Genomic DNA, 16,885 nt, shown 5'->3' with positions numbered 1-16,885 from the left:
TTTAATAGTCATGGGTGACTGGAATTCGAGTGTAGGAAAAGGGAGAGAAGGAAACGTAGTAGGAGAATATGGATTGGGGCTAAGAAATGAAAGAGGAAGCCGCCTGGTAGAATTTTGCACAGAGCACAACTTAATCATAGCTAACACTTGGTTTAAGAATCATGATAGAAGGTTGTATACATGGAAGAACCCTGGAGATACTAAAAGGTATCAGATAGTTTATATAATGGTAAGACAGAGATTTAGGAACCAGGTTTTAAATTGTAAGACATTTCCAGGGGCAGATGTGGACTCTGACCACAATCTATTGGTTATGACCTGTAGATTAAAACTGAAGAAACTGCAAAAAGTTGGGAATTTAATGAGATGGGACCTGGATAAACTGACTTAACCAGAGGTGGTACAGAGTTTCAGGGAGAGCATAAGGGAACAATTGACAGGAATGGGGGAAAGAAATACAGTAGAAGAAGAATGGGTAGCTTTGAGGGATGAAGTAGTGAAGGCAGCAGAGGATCAAGTAGGTAAAAAGACGAGGGCTAGTAGAAATCCTTGGGTAACAAAAGAAATATTGAATTTAATTGATGAAAGGAGAAAATATAAAAATGCAGTAAATGAAGCAGGCAAAAAGGAATACAAACGTCTCAAAAATGAAATCGACAGGAAGTGCAAAATGGCTCAGCAGGGCAGGACAAATGTAAGGATGTAGAGGCTTATCTCACTAGGGGTAAGATAGATACTGCCTACAGGAAAATTAGAGAGACCTTTGGAGAAAAGAGAACCACTTGTATGAACATCAAGAGCTCAGATGGAAACCCAGTTCTAAGCAAAGAAGGGAAAGCAGAAAGGTGAAAGGAGTATATAGAGGGTCTATACAAGGGCGATGTACTTGAGGACAATATTATGGAAATGGAAGAGGATGTAGATGAAGATGAAATGGGAGATACGATACTGCGTGAAGAGTTTGACAGAGCACTGAAAGACCTGAGTCGAAACAAGGCCCCCGGAGTAGAAAACATTCCATTGGAACTACTGACGGCCTTGGGAGAGCCAGTCCTGACAAAACTCTACCATCTGGTGAGCAAGATGTATGAAACAGGCGAAATACCCTCAGACTTCAAGAAGAATATAATAATTCCAATCCCAAAGAAATCAGGTGTTGACAGCTGTGAGAATTACCGAACAATCAGTTTAATAAGCCACAGCTGCAAAATACTAACACGATTTCTTTACAGACGAATGGAAAAACTAGTAGAAGCCGACCTCGGGGAAGATCAGTTTGGATTCCGTAGAAATACTGGAACACGTGAGGCAATACTGACCCTACGGCGTATCTCAGAAGAAACATTAAGGAAAGGCAAACCTACGTTTCTAGCATTTGTAGACTTAGAGAAAGCTTTTGACAATGTTGACTGGAATACTCTCTTTCAAATTCTAAAGGTGGCAGGGGTAAAATACAGGGAGCGAAAGGCTATTTACTATTTGTACAGAAACCAGATGGCAGTTATAAGAGTCGAGGGACATGAAAGGGAAGCAGTGGTTGGGAAGGGAGTAAGACAGGGTTGTACCTCTCCCCGATGTTATTCAATCTGTATATTGAGCAAGCAGTAAAGGAAACAAAAGAAAAATTCGGAGTACGTATTAAAATCCATGAAGAAGAAATAAAAACTTTGAGGTTCGCCGATGACATTGTAATTCTGTCAGAGACAGCAAAGGACTTGGAAGAGCAGTTGAACGGAATGGACAGTGTCTTGAAGGGAGGATATAAGATGAACATCAACAAAAGCAAAACGAGGATAATGGAATGTAGTCGAATTAAGTCGGGTGATGCTGAGGGTATTAGATTAGGAAATAAGACACTTAAAGTAGTAAAGGAGTTTTGCTATTTGGGGAGCAAAATAACTGATGATGGTCGAAGTAGAGAGGATATAAAATGTAGAGTGGCAATGGCAAGGAAAGCGTTTCTGAAGAAGAGAAATTTGTTAACATCGGGTATAGATTTAAGTGTCAGGAAGTCATTTCTGAAAGTATTTGTATGGAGCGTAGCCATGTATGGAAGTGAAACATGGACGATAAATAGTTTGGACAAGAAGAGAATAGAAGCTTTCGAAATGTGGTGTTACAGAAGAATGCTGAAGATTGGATGGGTAGATCACATAACTAATGAGGAGGTACTGAATAGGATTGGGGAGAAGAGGAGTTTGTGGCACAACTTGACCAGAAGAAGGGATCGGTTGGTAGGACATGTTCTGAGGCATCAAGGGATCACCAATTTAGTATTGGAGGGCATCGTGGAGGGTAAAAATCGTAGGGGGAGACCAAGAGATGAATACACTAAGCGCCGGCCAGTGTGGCCACGCGGTTACAGGCGCTTCAGTCTGGAACCGCGCTACCGCTACGGTCGCAGGTTCGAATCCTGCCTCGGGCATGGATGTGTGTGATGTCCTTAGGTTAGTTAGGTTTAAGTAGTTCTAAGTTCTAGGGGACTCATGACCTCAGATGTTAAGTCCCATAGTGCTCAGAGCCATTTGAACCATTTGAGCCAATACACTAAGCAGATTCAGAAGGATGTAGGTTGCAGTAGGTACGGGGAGATGAAGAAGCTTGCACAGGATAGAGTAGCATGGAGAGCTGCATGAAACCAGTCTCAGGACTGAAGACCACAACAACATCTTTTCATCAAGAATTTTAGTGATGCTCTTGAACCTATCTTTTATTTCCATCATCGCTTCTTTGATGTGTGGCTGAATATTTGGGACGAAAGTCCTCATCCCTGTCTTACACCATTTTTTCGCAGTCAGGAAGTGGAATAAAATAAAATACAAATATTGTAATACTATTAAAGAACTGAGCACAAAAATTTACCTTTCGTAACATCATTTGATTCGGTGCCCGTTTCTAGTGAGTGCTATTAAGGTGCTTGAACACTATTTCATAAACTACTGTATCAAAAAACAAGCAAGAAATTTTTTTTTTAATTCTTTGCTTTACATTGCTGGATTTTTCTCGAGTATGTGTCCATATGTTACATACGACAAATTGTAATTGTGGGAGGATTGGTTACATACCACGCTTGAAAGAGGACCGCTGTTTTTGTATACTTCCACGTTCCCTGGTTTTAATTAAATGTGTTTAGTGTAAAGGCACACCTTGTTACGTTTTGACGTGTGTCAGAGACCTGAAATGTTAATTACTGTGCAAGAGTTTATAAAAGAAGTAAATGAACTTCCCACTGTGTTCATTAATTACTTGTCACGGGGTTTCGCTAAAGTTATTTCATGGACCCAGATTGTCCTTTTGTACTGGATTTTTTGAAAGCAAAGAACGTGACCTGTACGAGAAGACAGTTTCCAGAATTTATCGACCTGCCGAGAATATTTGTGCTTTTGTAAAAATACTTCTTATTTTCGCAGTGTTGTTTCAGAGTACGCCAAAACTCTTACGGCTTTCAGTATCATAAAATAAACGGAGATATTTTCCGGCTTATGACTTCTACTGTTAGAATTATTCTGATATTTTTCATAAAAAAAGCCTTTACCTAACAGTAAACGGAAAATAAGAGCATTTTCCTTAAATTGCTTTAGGCCCTTAAATACTAAAAGTAGTACGGATATAACATGAGATTATCGCCTCGACGCGTGTATTTTCTGATGTAAGAATGATTGCCAACATGACCAGTATAAAGATTAGATGCAGCGACAAGATTTACAGATACTTAGTACTAACGAAACTAGAAACAATCCTTACGGTTGAGTTGCTCTGAATATCAGAATTGGGCGTAACTGTGAACCGTGGCACGTAAACTTAAATTATTTGTTTACAAGTGTTTACGAATACTGTGGAGACAGAGCATAGAAGATAAGATCATTTGCGCTGTGGCTGCAGGTCATTATCTGCAATTTCTACAGTTTTGCAATAGAATGTAGATATTTTACTGGGCATAAAAAGCATACCTAGTTGACTAACATTAGAAAGATGGTCGTTTGGACTGGAATAGCAAGAGGGGCATAAAAATTACAGAAAGAAATTTGTGGTTTTGGACCCATCTCCGACCTTTTGCTTCTAACTAAGCTGGCTTAGATGTTTCTTTCTTGTAATGCTTTTTTTTTTATGATACACTACTTCAGTAGTCATCCAACTGAGGAGAATGGTCTTTTGTAAACTTAATTTTATTCTGAGCAGTCCTAGTGGGTTCAGAGTCCAACTGAAATGCTGGTAATTGAATTAGATGTGAACTCTCTGTCAGGACTAACTGTGTACAAAAATTTGTTTTTATTGCTGCATTAGGCAGTGAGTAACTGCAGTTGTATCGCAAAATATCACCTTCAGTATGGGCGGATTTTGAACATCTCACTAAATGTAGTTAACGACAGTTTCAAAAGGATTTTGAACAGTTCATAAGTAGTAGGAGATCGAACGAGCAAGCATTTCGAGTCATGAAGTCTCGCCGTCACCTTGCGCATCTCCAGCTTAATAAGTGAACAGTACCACACGTAGCTGGAACCCATCAGACATTCGGTTTTTACTTCTATGGCATAAGAGACCGACTTCGTGAACATGTCTGCCGGCCGGGGTGGCCGAGCGGTTCTAGGCGCTACGGTCTGGAACCGCGCGACCACTATGGTCGCAGGTTCGAATCCTGCCTCCGGCATGGATGTGTGTGATGTCCTTAGGTTAGTTAGGTTTACGTAGTTCTAAGTTCTAATGGACTGATGACCTTAGAAGTTAAGTTCCATAATGGTCAGAGCCATTTGAACCATTTTGTCATTTTGTCTATTTACAGACATGGAGCTTGGTTTAATCACACTTGGCTATTTGTATTATTCTGAAAGGTGTTTCTTAAAATTCACGGTGTTTTATGTCATTTCTTTCAATGCATATGGAGACTTTCGGCAAATTTGGTCTTTAATCTAGATTGACTGGATAACACTAAGATATTCACCAGAGGCAAATGTCTGTTCACTGAATGTGACAGTCCGTGAAAGCGGAAATTTTGTGTGTACAGTGCGACATTAAGCGGAAGTGCATCGCAATAAAGCATCTCACATCAAGTGATTGATTGTATACCATTGATGGTTCATCATTAGAGATACGAACAGCCTATTTTTCCGGGCACGTAACGTCTCCATAATTTAAGCTTTACGTATTACTTCTTTCATGACACCAAATAACTTAGAAAGGCAGTTTCGTGTTAACTGATACATCCGTCGCTACTTAGTAGAACAACACAATGACTAATGAAAAATATACTGTTGTATATGTTCTGCAGAGTTAATTTATTGAGCAGTTTCCAGCTTACAGGGCTGTCGTCAGACCTTTCCTGACTATCGTCATGAAAGGTTTTATAATATTTGTAAACAACATTGAAAAATGTGTTGTTTATTGCCTTAGCCAGTCATTGTTTACTAAACAAGATGTGGTCAATCAAGAGAGGATTTTAGCCAGTGCCTACAATCCTCTTCTGACTGACCATATCTTGCTTCGTAAATAAACATTGAAAATTGTACCCATTCTCTAAACTACTCTGCTGCTCCTTCTGGTATCTACAGGAAGTGATGTACAATCCCACACCGAGTGTAGTGCAGCAAAATCCCGAATTCCTGCAACTACAGGATTTCTATTATGTGACGAACACCACAGACCAATGCAATTCCAATAGCAAAGATAAAATCCAGTTGATAGCCAACAGTGGAGTATACAATATTCCTTACACTGATTGTGGTGTCATACTGGTCTGTCAGTTGGAGACATAGCGCCTAGGTTGGCTAAACATGAATGCAGTTGGAGGTTGCAGAATTAAGACTCCACATGTGCTGAAAATATATTGAATGATTTAAGTGTGATGATATTCTAGTTGTCTATGTACTTCAAATATTCTGTTGTTATAAATGTGCTTTTGTGCTTTTTCTGTAACACCTTTCATACGTAATAACCCTTCAAGTTATGCTTTAGTATTTTTATCAAGTACTTATTTTATTTTGCAATTATATTTGAATTTTCTACAGACACTGTTTTTTTCAGTTTAATATTGATGTTCCCCCTTTATATTTATTTTGTGGTCACATTTTAACTTTTTAACTGCTCTGTCAAAGATTACTTTTGCTCTTCTTGCCTCCCTGTAGAAGAATAACATTTCTTCCAATGTTGTTTAAAAATATTGTAACACGTCTCTCGACTACCGCCAGTTAAAGCTATTAATTATGATATGCAACTAAAAATCCTTTTTTTTGGTTTGTACCTGTAATTTTGTAATACGCTTCTATTCTTCTTTTTTTATATTTGTATGATCGGTCCAGTTTCTCAATCTATGGCATAGATCATTCGTTGGACGAGAAATTGTGGATGACGTTTAAATGAAGCATCACTATACACGGGAATGAAGCTAATTAGTATAGAATCTGCACAATAAGACTTCCTTTTGTGATACACATTAAGTCGCTTTGCTATCTTGTCGTTGATTTTAGTCCTGGAATACATACAGCAGGTTCATTTTGGAATGAATTTCTAAGAATGATGTCTAATAATTTGATTAATGGTGCTGTCGTTTGTAACCCTGCCATTCTTATCACACAGCGAAGGTACTGATTTTGACTTCGTACACATATGTCCAGAACTGAGTTTACTCCAGATTTCAAGACTGGGTTTCACTGTAAAATATGAAATCATCTCCCATTGAATTTGCTCTGAATTTCGACGTTCTAATTACTGTTCCTAATGTTTGAGATTTCGCGTTTTTTTATGTGGCATGCCTTTTCTCTGTTTTTACGAAGCGCCCTATCTTGTTTTTTTGTGGGAAGAGAATCTGTTCCACCTCTTATTAATTAAATTGTCGTAAATGTCCTGATCACCGTCACAACTACATCTTTGAAATTGGGTCGCATGTGGTCATCGGTTATAAAGTTGATATGAAAGGATCAGACACCGTTTCTTAGACGAGCATCCAGAAAATCTTTATAGGGTTCTCTTTTTCCTAGGAATGGCCACTAATGATGGCAAGTGAAAACAGTACTTACGTTTATGGTCTGCTGTTTTCTTGCTGAGACCGAGTTTTTGAACAACATCCGTTTCTTCGACACCGTGAAGCAGTGACACGCAGCTACCACGTTGCCGCTACCCGGCACGGAGGGAGGACCTTGTGGAAGGTGCCATGTTGGCAAAAGTCTGGCTGTAACAAGGAGACCACCCAGCAATCGGATTTTATTATTTACTGTATTTGTGGTACGTGATGTTCAGAACTCTAATAGCAATGCTGCAAAGACGCTCAATACAAGTATCAATATTTATCGAGAAAATTCACTTTGAATTTTGCATAAACGGTTGACATGAGAGTTTTCTGAGTATCGTACCGCGACATAACGTAGAGAACTAAGCTGGAATAACAAACTTTTCGGCAACGGTTACAATGCCCTTCTATTGGATCTACTGATCAATACTTATGTCTCTAGCATGTCTTTTTCTGTTATTACGCAGTAAGAGACTCAGAAAACTTTCATAAGTGACCCTGACCGCAGAAGCCACGCACTTACATTTGCCTATACAATTCACCAAAAGTGGGGCGATTATCACAACTGTTGGTGTGGCTAGCTTTTTGTTAAAGGTTGAATATCATTCCACGTTCTATCAATGATGTAAGGTGCAGTATTTTTGGTTTCCTTATTCTAGGATTGAAGACAACTGTGTATGTTGAAATGACATATTTAACGTCGCAATATTACCACAAAAATACACGCTTTTTCACAGTTTTCAATGTGACAACAAAAACCAGTTGTCAGGATAACGCATCTCATCAACATGAAAAAGTGAAATGATGCTAAACACAACCATATTACATATTAACTCTCAGAAGATTAAATTATCCTAAACACTACAATACTATAGTTTAACTAGAAGCTTCATTACAAAATTGTTCCTACACTTGCGTCATGATGTTGGTCAGTACTACGAAAATCGTCCGATTCCGGTTCAAATTTCGGTACTATTTTTGGAATGTCAATCAAGTCTGCATTGGATGCTTAGTTATGTGACAAATTGAGCAAAAGATTACCCGAGGTCGCTCGAGTTTACAGTGGACGCAAACTGGTGAATCAACAAGTTTACACCTCTGCACGTGGTATTTATCTAAAGCTGCGATGAGCTGTCGTCTGCTAGGCCGCTCTCTTCCGCTGAAATTCCTATAAAACTAATTACACCTTTGCTGAATTTTCCAGCAGAAATTTTCCCAATGTTTTTTGTTATGGGAGAGAACATTTACTCACCCCTAGTGTTAGAATATGGCAATATACACTCGCATGGTTGGAGCAGCATGCATATTACAACGCCCTCTCAGTTCTTGCAAGAACAAGTAACTAATTGCCTGGTTCGTTTCTCCACAGTTGGAGCTAAACGATGCTATAGCTAATTTCTAGCCGGATATCAGCTGCTGTGAACGCAGTGTTCACACAATTCCTCTGCACTGTACAGGGCATTATGAGCTCCGTTTTGCACTTGACGCCATTTCAGAGAAGAGTCCACGCAAATTTCCGTTTTTCTTACTCATAGCCAAACTGGCCTTTTCTCCATCGTAGTGCGTTTCCGCTAATCGGACGTTTTGTGCCCGTTCCCGACGCCTAAATGTGTTCATAGACTCTCTCACATGTGTACCACTCACTGGACATGTGATCTAAAATGCGACACTGGTCTTGTTTTGTATCCATTTGGAATTCGGAAATGCAGTTTTCTAGAAGCCTTCTTTCCTGTCCTCCGTCAGATGGGCCGTTATACTCGCTCTCCCTGTCTGAGTCACTGACTTTGCGCCTGGGACACCCCTTTAAGTGTTTTCCGTGGTACCCCCTGTAGTTCGGCCTTGCCTCTGCCCTTGTCTCTCTGAATTCCAAACTAAAACGCCTCTTGCTGCTTGTTTCAGCTTCCGCTCAAACATGCATTATAGCAACAGTGTGTTAATTACTGTCGATTCATTGTCATCCCTTTTTGCATTACATACTGATAAGCAAATTTGCTCATTACCGCCAAATTAAGTTAGGTGTCATATTCACCTTCCCGTTGCAATGTATAAAGCTCGCATGTAAGGTGCAAATCTGACCTTCATTTACTCTGCCACCTTACAATGTAATTGATGACTGTCATTAGCTGTCACCTTGTTACCTTACTTAAGTCATCTCATTGTACGATTATCATTTTGTTATTGTTTTTGTAGAATCGGAAATAATCCTACAGTTAAAAAAAATAAGCTTGGTGGCGTGAAATGGGTAATCAGTGTGTTTCTGGTTCAAATCTATGATCATCTATTCCTCGTTTAATTTCTTCGACTAGTTCGACCTACACGATTTAAATATGAAATACATAAAATATATGCCAATTAACACAAATGTAATCATCATATTTCATAAATACATGTCACACAGATTGCAAATATAAACTGCTAGCCCATTCATTGCTACATACATGCTCACTGCATCCAGTGCTGGGCACGTTTATGTTGTGGCTGTACTGGTAGCCACATATTGATATCTGTGCTGAGGGATGGCGTTATGGTCGGTATCAAATACTTAGAACCCGATTTTATGCAAACTCTCAGCTGAAAAATTTCTTTGCACATTTTACCATCTGATATTTTCGCTCGATAAAGTATTGAATTTCTTTCGTTATTCGTCATAGTTACTTCACTGTATCAAATTCAGTAAGATTTCACATACTATTTTAAAGATTCTGCAAAGATAAAAACTCATTGTGTAAATCTTTCGTGAGGCTGACCTAAGCTCATGCGTGGCAGTATACAAAAGATAAGATAAAATATAAAAGTTTTATTTAAAACTGACAGCAAAATCATATATTATTTCGTTCACGAGTTAGTGATTTTTACATCCGATGGACAGTCGTGCACCACATTCCAATTTCCATCCCTGAAAATCGGGAATTATGTGATCACAACAACCGTTATACTTGAGAACAATTCAAGGTGTCTAAAGGCGGTTTTTTGCAAATTATACCATGTGAAGAGGCACATATATTATATGATGAATACTGGAAACATTTTTATTCGCCGAGATATAGAAGTAGCGCATCCACAGCAGTGAGGGACTGGAAGCTTAGGATAGATACAGATGTATGGACATCAGTAGCGGTATAGGACAATGCAAGTGGGGCACATTTATATATCCACACTAGCTAGGGAGCAGTGGAGCAAGACGTGTGCACATGCCCTCAGCAGCAAAAGGGTTAATTATCCATATTTCATAAAAGATATTCAACAATGGGTATTTCAATTAAAAACATTAGAAATTTATCAACAACCTTTCCTAAAATATGGATGATTAAGACTCTATCTGTTCAATGAAAACTGAAATTTTTGTGTGCAATCTCTAATTAGAAACAAAAATGTTGCCTTGTACATAAAAATATGATTGTAGTATGGACATTCATATTCACCTACATTCCTACTATAAGCTTTTATAAATTGATGTTCAAACTGACTACTTGAATCACTCACATAAACAGGATTGTGAGAAGTGCTTTCGAAGTCACATGTTATGACATCACCTTCTTTCGTCTGCAGAAACGGGGTACAAGCAAAGTGTATCACATAAGCAGATGTCGGGGTTTACAAATTAATTATTGTGTTTTATTAAAAATATAACGATGAGCATCGGATTATATATCGCCGTGTTATAATAAAATTTTAAGTATACGCAGTGATAATATGATATAACCTGATGCTAGAAAGGAAGAAAACATATTTGATAATTGGATGGTTGATGAAGATTTTCTATTGATGTAATATACTGTAGCAATGAATTACAAAATAAGCTTTCGCCGTAATAAATATGATAATGCTCACACAATCATAGACACAAATTATTTTACTTATCATGAACAGAGTATGTGTAATAAACTTCATATTTTAGTGTCAAACCTCTATTAAAAACCAATATAACATTATGATGATGGGTTTGAAAATAGTCAATAAAAGTATCGAGGTCACTACATCGTATTTAATTTTCAAATTTCAGAACGTGAATGAAAAGAGTAATTGAGATACTGCATTTTACAATATATATATATATATATATATATATATATAGGACTTAGCTGGATTGTTGCTATTGAATTTACAGCTCAGTAGCAGACAAACAATTTTCATATTTTCCAGCGGTCCTTCTGTTGCAGTGTTACGTTAATTATTTCACAGGAGCCAATCTTTTCCTATGTTAAATCAATCTACTATCATATTCATTTTGCCACATACTTTTCCTCGGACGTCACAAATGTATACAGCTGGACTCAAAGCATACAGAACGACGACGACTACCAGCCACAGACTGTTATCCCATGCCGTTACAGTAAATAAAATCCCTGACTAGTCAGGGCAGCTGTCTTACAAGCGTAGTAAAATATTTACAAACTTTACTTTCCTTCCCTAACACGTTCTACCGTTTGGGCGTGTTGTTTAACGTTTTAGAAAACTGATCACAAAAATGACAATATCTCCAAATACTAGATTGCTCATAGAGGAAAATAACAACAGTTATGCTGACAGTTCTCTTAGCTGCAAACAGATGGGATTTTACAGTCAATTTTACATAAGCCGGCCTATGTGACCGAGCGGTTCTAGGCACTTCAGTCTGGTACCGCGCTGCTGCTACGGTCGCACGTTCGAATCCTGCCTCGGGCATGGATGTGTGTGATATCCTTAGGTTAGTTAGGTTTAAGTAAAGTCTAGGGGACTGATAACCTCAGATGTTAAGTCCTATAGTGCTTAGAGCCATTTGAATAATTTTTTACATAACGCTACTGCATACAACAAAGTAACACACTGATGCATTAATTTAATTTAAGAAATACAGGAACAAAAATTATGCTGTACTTTCATGTCTTGAAAGTGTTTTCGTTTAAATACATGTTACTGTCTTGATTAACTCTGTCATGGGAATCACTCCAAACTATCATACCAGATAATTTTAATTAAAGTGCAGCTACTCACATATTGCCAGTATGGACTCTAATTATCGTGTAGTAGCGAAACGTGCTGCATATTATAATGCGCAAATGTGGAACCGATTTACATTAGAAAAAAATTAGTTCTCGGTTTGGCCACCAATTGAAAATCTGGCGCTGTTACTATAATAAAGACACACAGTTATGTTTACCTTTGTAATGGATTACGAACGGGACTTAAGGCATAATGTTGATGCTATTATTAACTGTTGCCTACGAAATTCGTTCGATTTGAGCACTGGAGACGTCGACGAGATGCTGCAAAGCGCCAGATTTGCACCTGGTGGCCGAAATTGGAACTAACTTTTTCCAGCGTAAATCGGTTCCGCATTACTGCATTAGAATATCTTCCTAGTTTCGCTGCCACACGATAATTACAACCCACGTTGTATCTCTCTGAGTAGTTGCACTTTTTTATAACTACCCGGTATGTTTTGTGCTTCGGAGAAGGTATTATGTTTAGATGGTTGAAACTGTTAGAATTATCACAACTGACGGCGGAATCCGTGTTTGGCACCAATCGTGTCTCTCTGTGAAAATTGAATCTACTCCTGTAATTTGCTTGATTAAATTTCTTGTGATACTGGATGCGCGCAAGGCGAAGAGACATCTGCTGAAAACAGACGTATTTGCTCACAAGTTCTGCGGTAGGGAGCAGGCGTATGTCATAAAACTGTCTAGGTTCGGCATCATGATCCAAGGTCGCTAGAATCTGACGTGGGGTTTCGGTTGTGCACACCCCTGTGATGCTGAAATCCCGCACAAGGGAAGCACCCTACGTTCTCATGCTAATAAATTAAAGTACATGATAATGTCTCACAACGGAAACGTCTTATTGAATGGTAATAATTAGAGGTGGCAAATCAAGCGCCTGAACCACTCTGTAGACCACCTCTCCTACCTTTGTGTGCAGAATCGTACACTACAGGGCAAGACTGAATCTGTTCTGTGTGTGTGTGTGTGTGTGTGTGTGTGTGTGTGTAATCTTATGGGACCTAACTGCTAAGGTCATCAGTCCCTAAGCTTACACACTACTTAACCTAAATTATCGTAAGGACAAACACACACACCCATGCACGAGGGAGGACTCGAACTACTGCCGAGACCGGCCACACAGCCAATGACTGCAGCGCCCCAGACCGCTCGGCTAATCCCGCGCGGGTGAATCTGTTCTGAAATGCCGAATCAAAACTCCTTCAGCCTTCTAAATTTCCAATTGTTTTATTTGAGAAACTAGATTCCGCACTACATTACGCAATCTTCAGGCTCCCTGACCGACATGTAGGAAAAATCCCTCTTTTGATCCAGTCGAAATAGAAATAGAGGCCAGCATTCATTGACTGTTATCCACGGAGTTCTCCTTAAAACAGCAATCATTATTAGTCCAATGTGGTGTAATGTAGCGCTAAAACTGGTTGTTCAAATAAAATATCACCCGGAAATTCAGACGGCTGAAGGTGTTTAATATTGAACAGCCGATTCCCTGCAACAGATCTGTATAAAGTTGGATTTACAGAGACCTGATTTCATTCTGGATTTCACGCTGGAATCACTAACTGAGTGCCAGACTTGATTCTAAGTCTGCACCGTCACTTCTCGTTATAGTCACTTCTGTTAACTGTCAGTGCGAATAATCCCAACCAGTATCGTGGTTTCGTTTCCATTTTGAACTATAGGTTCCCATGTAACTGGCTAGGTAAGCCACTTCATTGCTCGGATGAAGGCAACGGTATATAGTCCGTTAGAGCCATGCACCTGATTAACAGCGGCCTTAGACTGTTTGCCGATGATGCTGTAGTCTACAGGAAAGTGATATCACACGAAAGTTGTGAACAAATCAATGAGGATTTGCAGAAAATAAATGCGTGGTATAATGACTGGCAGTTATCTTTCAATATTAGTAAGTTTATTGTAGTGTAACGACGCATAGTTTTGTATAAATGATTTTCTTTTGACATATGACCATGTGCAGACTTCGTCACCTACGTCAGTTACAACACACATCAAAATTATTTAAATTTTTTTAAATTGTCTCTCAATGGTTCTTGAACGAAATTATAATTAAAACAGCATCATTTGAGTCGTATGCGCAGAATTACGTCACTCAGTCCAATTGGTTTGCGCAAACTTTTTTCAATTTAGATGTCGTTTTGTTTCTTCTCAGAAATTATATTAATGTAAGTTATTTGATTTAATAAATATTAGAACCACATTGAATAAACTTTCAAGACTCAAACTCGCGATGAACGTTGTCAAAATTAATAGTCTTGTCAAATAAATTAGTAATTCATTAACATAATTCTTCATAAATAAATTATCGGAAAACGTATTTAAACTTCAGTAGCATCCAATAGTTTATTATATTCCTACTTATAGACGTGAACCTGAGCCTTGACAGGACAGGACTGAACATTTACAACATGATTAAACTTTTTTATGACGTCATTGTTGTAGAAACATTACAAATTCATATTTTTTCAGTTTTTAGAAGCACGACGCAACAACTCGGTTTCAGGATCTTCTGTTGCTCTTTGGCTGTCGACCCGCGACGTATAGTGGCCAGCAATTTTCTCTCTGGTCCCGGCAGTGAAGATGCTGTCTCCGTTCGTTGCGCCGCCCTCTCCGTACATGAAACATAAAAAATAAATACAAAACTTTAGATAATTCACAACCATTACAAATATTACAAAATACATAAACAAAACACTAAATTAAACTTATATTCACCTGCAAACTGGGCTGACACTGGTGGATGGGTGACGCTTCAATTTCGCGTCCCACTACATACCCCACCCACAAGCTCAGTTTGTCAGGTTTCAACCGAAAATAAAACTTCTTCTATATACAATATTTAACTGTTAATATTATACATTTTTCTCACATTTTCCGTAATCTAAAGTCCTTGCTCTTAGATAGATTCAATCCTTTTATGACAATATTGTTGTGACTATTTGTCATTCACCTTTAAATGTGCTATTATGGTAATTCACAACCGAATATATGGAGATTACTCCTTTTCCTTTAATAGTTGCTAGTAAACAATAAGTTAGTAGGTTCTTTCACGTTGTTACATTAGGACAGAGCGTTCAAATTGTGATAGGTTAGTTTCAGTTTTATTCATTTACTAGAGTTATTCTTTCCAAAATGTATATTACTAATAAGTTTCTCACAATAACTAATAGTACTATTTACTTTACGTCGTTCTTCTCCCTAATGCTTTATTTATGCCTGAGGTCAAGAAGAAATCAAGCAAAACTTTCTTTACAACCTCGGCACGGCATTCTTTACCTTCGGACACTTTGTTGAGTAATGGCAATTTATTCAGGAGAAACAAGCGAAGAGCCCCGTTTGGTGTGTTCTATATTAACACTATTACAAATCTCTATTAAAGGCACTCTGCTATGTTCTCGTGAGCCCTATAGCTCTGGACGCCCATGGTCCCTAAAATTATTAACCATCCCCTTTGGTTCCTACTATCCGAGTAAATATAAAATATACAAAATTCCTTCTGACCTAATAACAAAACCTTCTTCCATATAAATCCCCTTTTAGTTACCTTTCATTTTTCGAAGTACCGGTAGATTATTGTAGAACACTTGTTTAAACTTCCTGTCATTTCTTTAAAATAACACGTAACTATCACGAAAAACTTCACATGAATAAACTATGAACGCTCGTCCTTATGTAACATATACTAAATATTAACTTATTTAGGAATGAAGGGTCTCATTTGATCGACACTATATAATCCTTTAATTACACCTGATGAAGGTTCCGTAAGAAGTAACGCTTTGGGATGTACAATCTTATGAACAACATATGGACCTTCAAAGATAAAGAAGAATTTTCTACATTCCTTATTGATCTTCGAACTTTTAGGATGAGATCGTACTAATACAAGATCTCCTACCTGAAATGAGGGTTCTATGGCATGTTGATTACAACTTTTAATTTCCGAAATATGCAGTAACCTTGAGACTTCCAAAGATATTAACATTCTTCCCGCGAACCATTCGCGACTGGAACAGCAAAGGGAGGATGACAGTGGCACGTAAAGTGCCCTCCACCACACACCGTTGGGTGGCTTGCAGAGTATAAATGTAGATGTAGATGAACTAGGCCGATGAAGAAAGGAAAAATGTAGTCTCCCTTTGAATACATCATAGTTTGTTCCTCAGACATACAACTCGAAAGGAGAAGGAAGTAAAGCATGGCTTCGTGTTATACGAAGGGACAAATAAGATTCTGGACGTTCAAAACCTCTTCTTGCAGTTGGGGGATGTTGCGTTGTTAGTACTGTGGTCGTCAATTCTGAAATTACCTTAATGCAGTACTCCACGGTAGTGAATCCTGTGCAGTCTCTTTATTTCCACGTAACTTTTGCAACTTACATGCATGTGAAGTTGATGTAGTAGGCAAACTGCTGTCCTCCTACCAATTTCTTCCCTCCCAAGTTCAGTTCATTAGTTCCCCGGTATACTCAACGAAACTGCTGTAGTATTCTGCAGCCCCACATCTCAAAATTTATAACCTTCGTACTTCTTTTGAACCAACTTTTACTTCCGTACAAGTTTAAATAAGACTTCATCGATGATAAAATCCGCTACAACTGTGAAAATAATTTATTTGGAAAAAGGAAAGCACAACCCCGTTTTTGGTCCTGTATCCATCTTGAGGTGCATCTGCAAAATCTATAGGTGTAAACTCAATGCAACCCCTTTCTTTGTTCGAAAGACCACCTATCAACCTTCACATGGGTACATTTATGGCACGCCGTTAAACCCGGACTATTGTAAGTGTAGTAATGGTATTCGAGATGTCGGCCGTTACTATTTTATATTTGATTCAATGGTGGTTTCCGTTCGTTTTATTGGAGACTTTTATCCTTTTATGTAGA

General features: G+C 38.4%; 1 non-coding gene across 1 annotated transcript; it reads left to right on the top strand.

Moving 5' to 3' along the window:
* The first annotated feature begins 4,564 nt into the window (after positions 1 to 4,564).
* Trnap-ugg (transfer RNA proline (anticodon UGG)) lies at positions 4,565 to 4,648 on the top strand. Its single transcript is given in 2 exon segments — positions 4,565 to 4,603; positions 4,612 to 4,648. It is a non-coding gene; the product is annotated as a tRNA-Pro (tRNA).
* The last annotated feature ends 12,237 nt before the right edge of the window (positions 4,649 to 16,885 follow it).

This window comes from Schistocerca nitens, chromosome 5 (assembly GCF_023898315.1).
Source record: "Schistocerca nitens isolate TAMUIC-IGC-003100 chromosome 5, iqSchNite1.1, whole genome shotgun sequence".
NCBI lineage: Eukaryota > Metazoa > Arthropoda > Insecta > Orthoptera > Acrididae > Schistocerca > Schistocerca nitens.
This window is presented reverse-complemented; position numbering and strand designations above follow the sequence as displayed.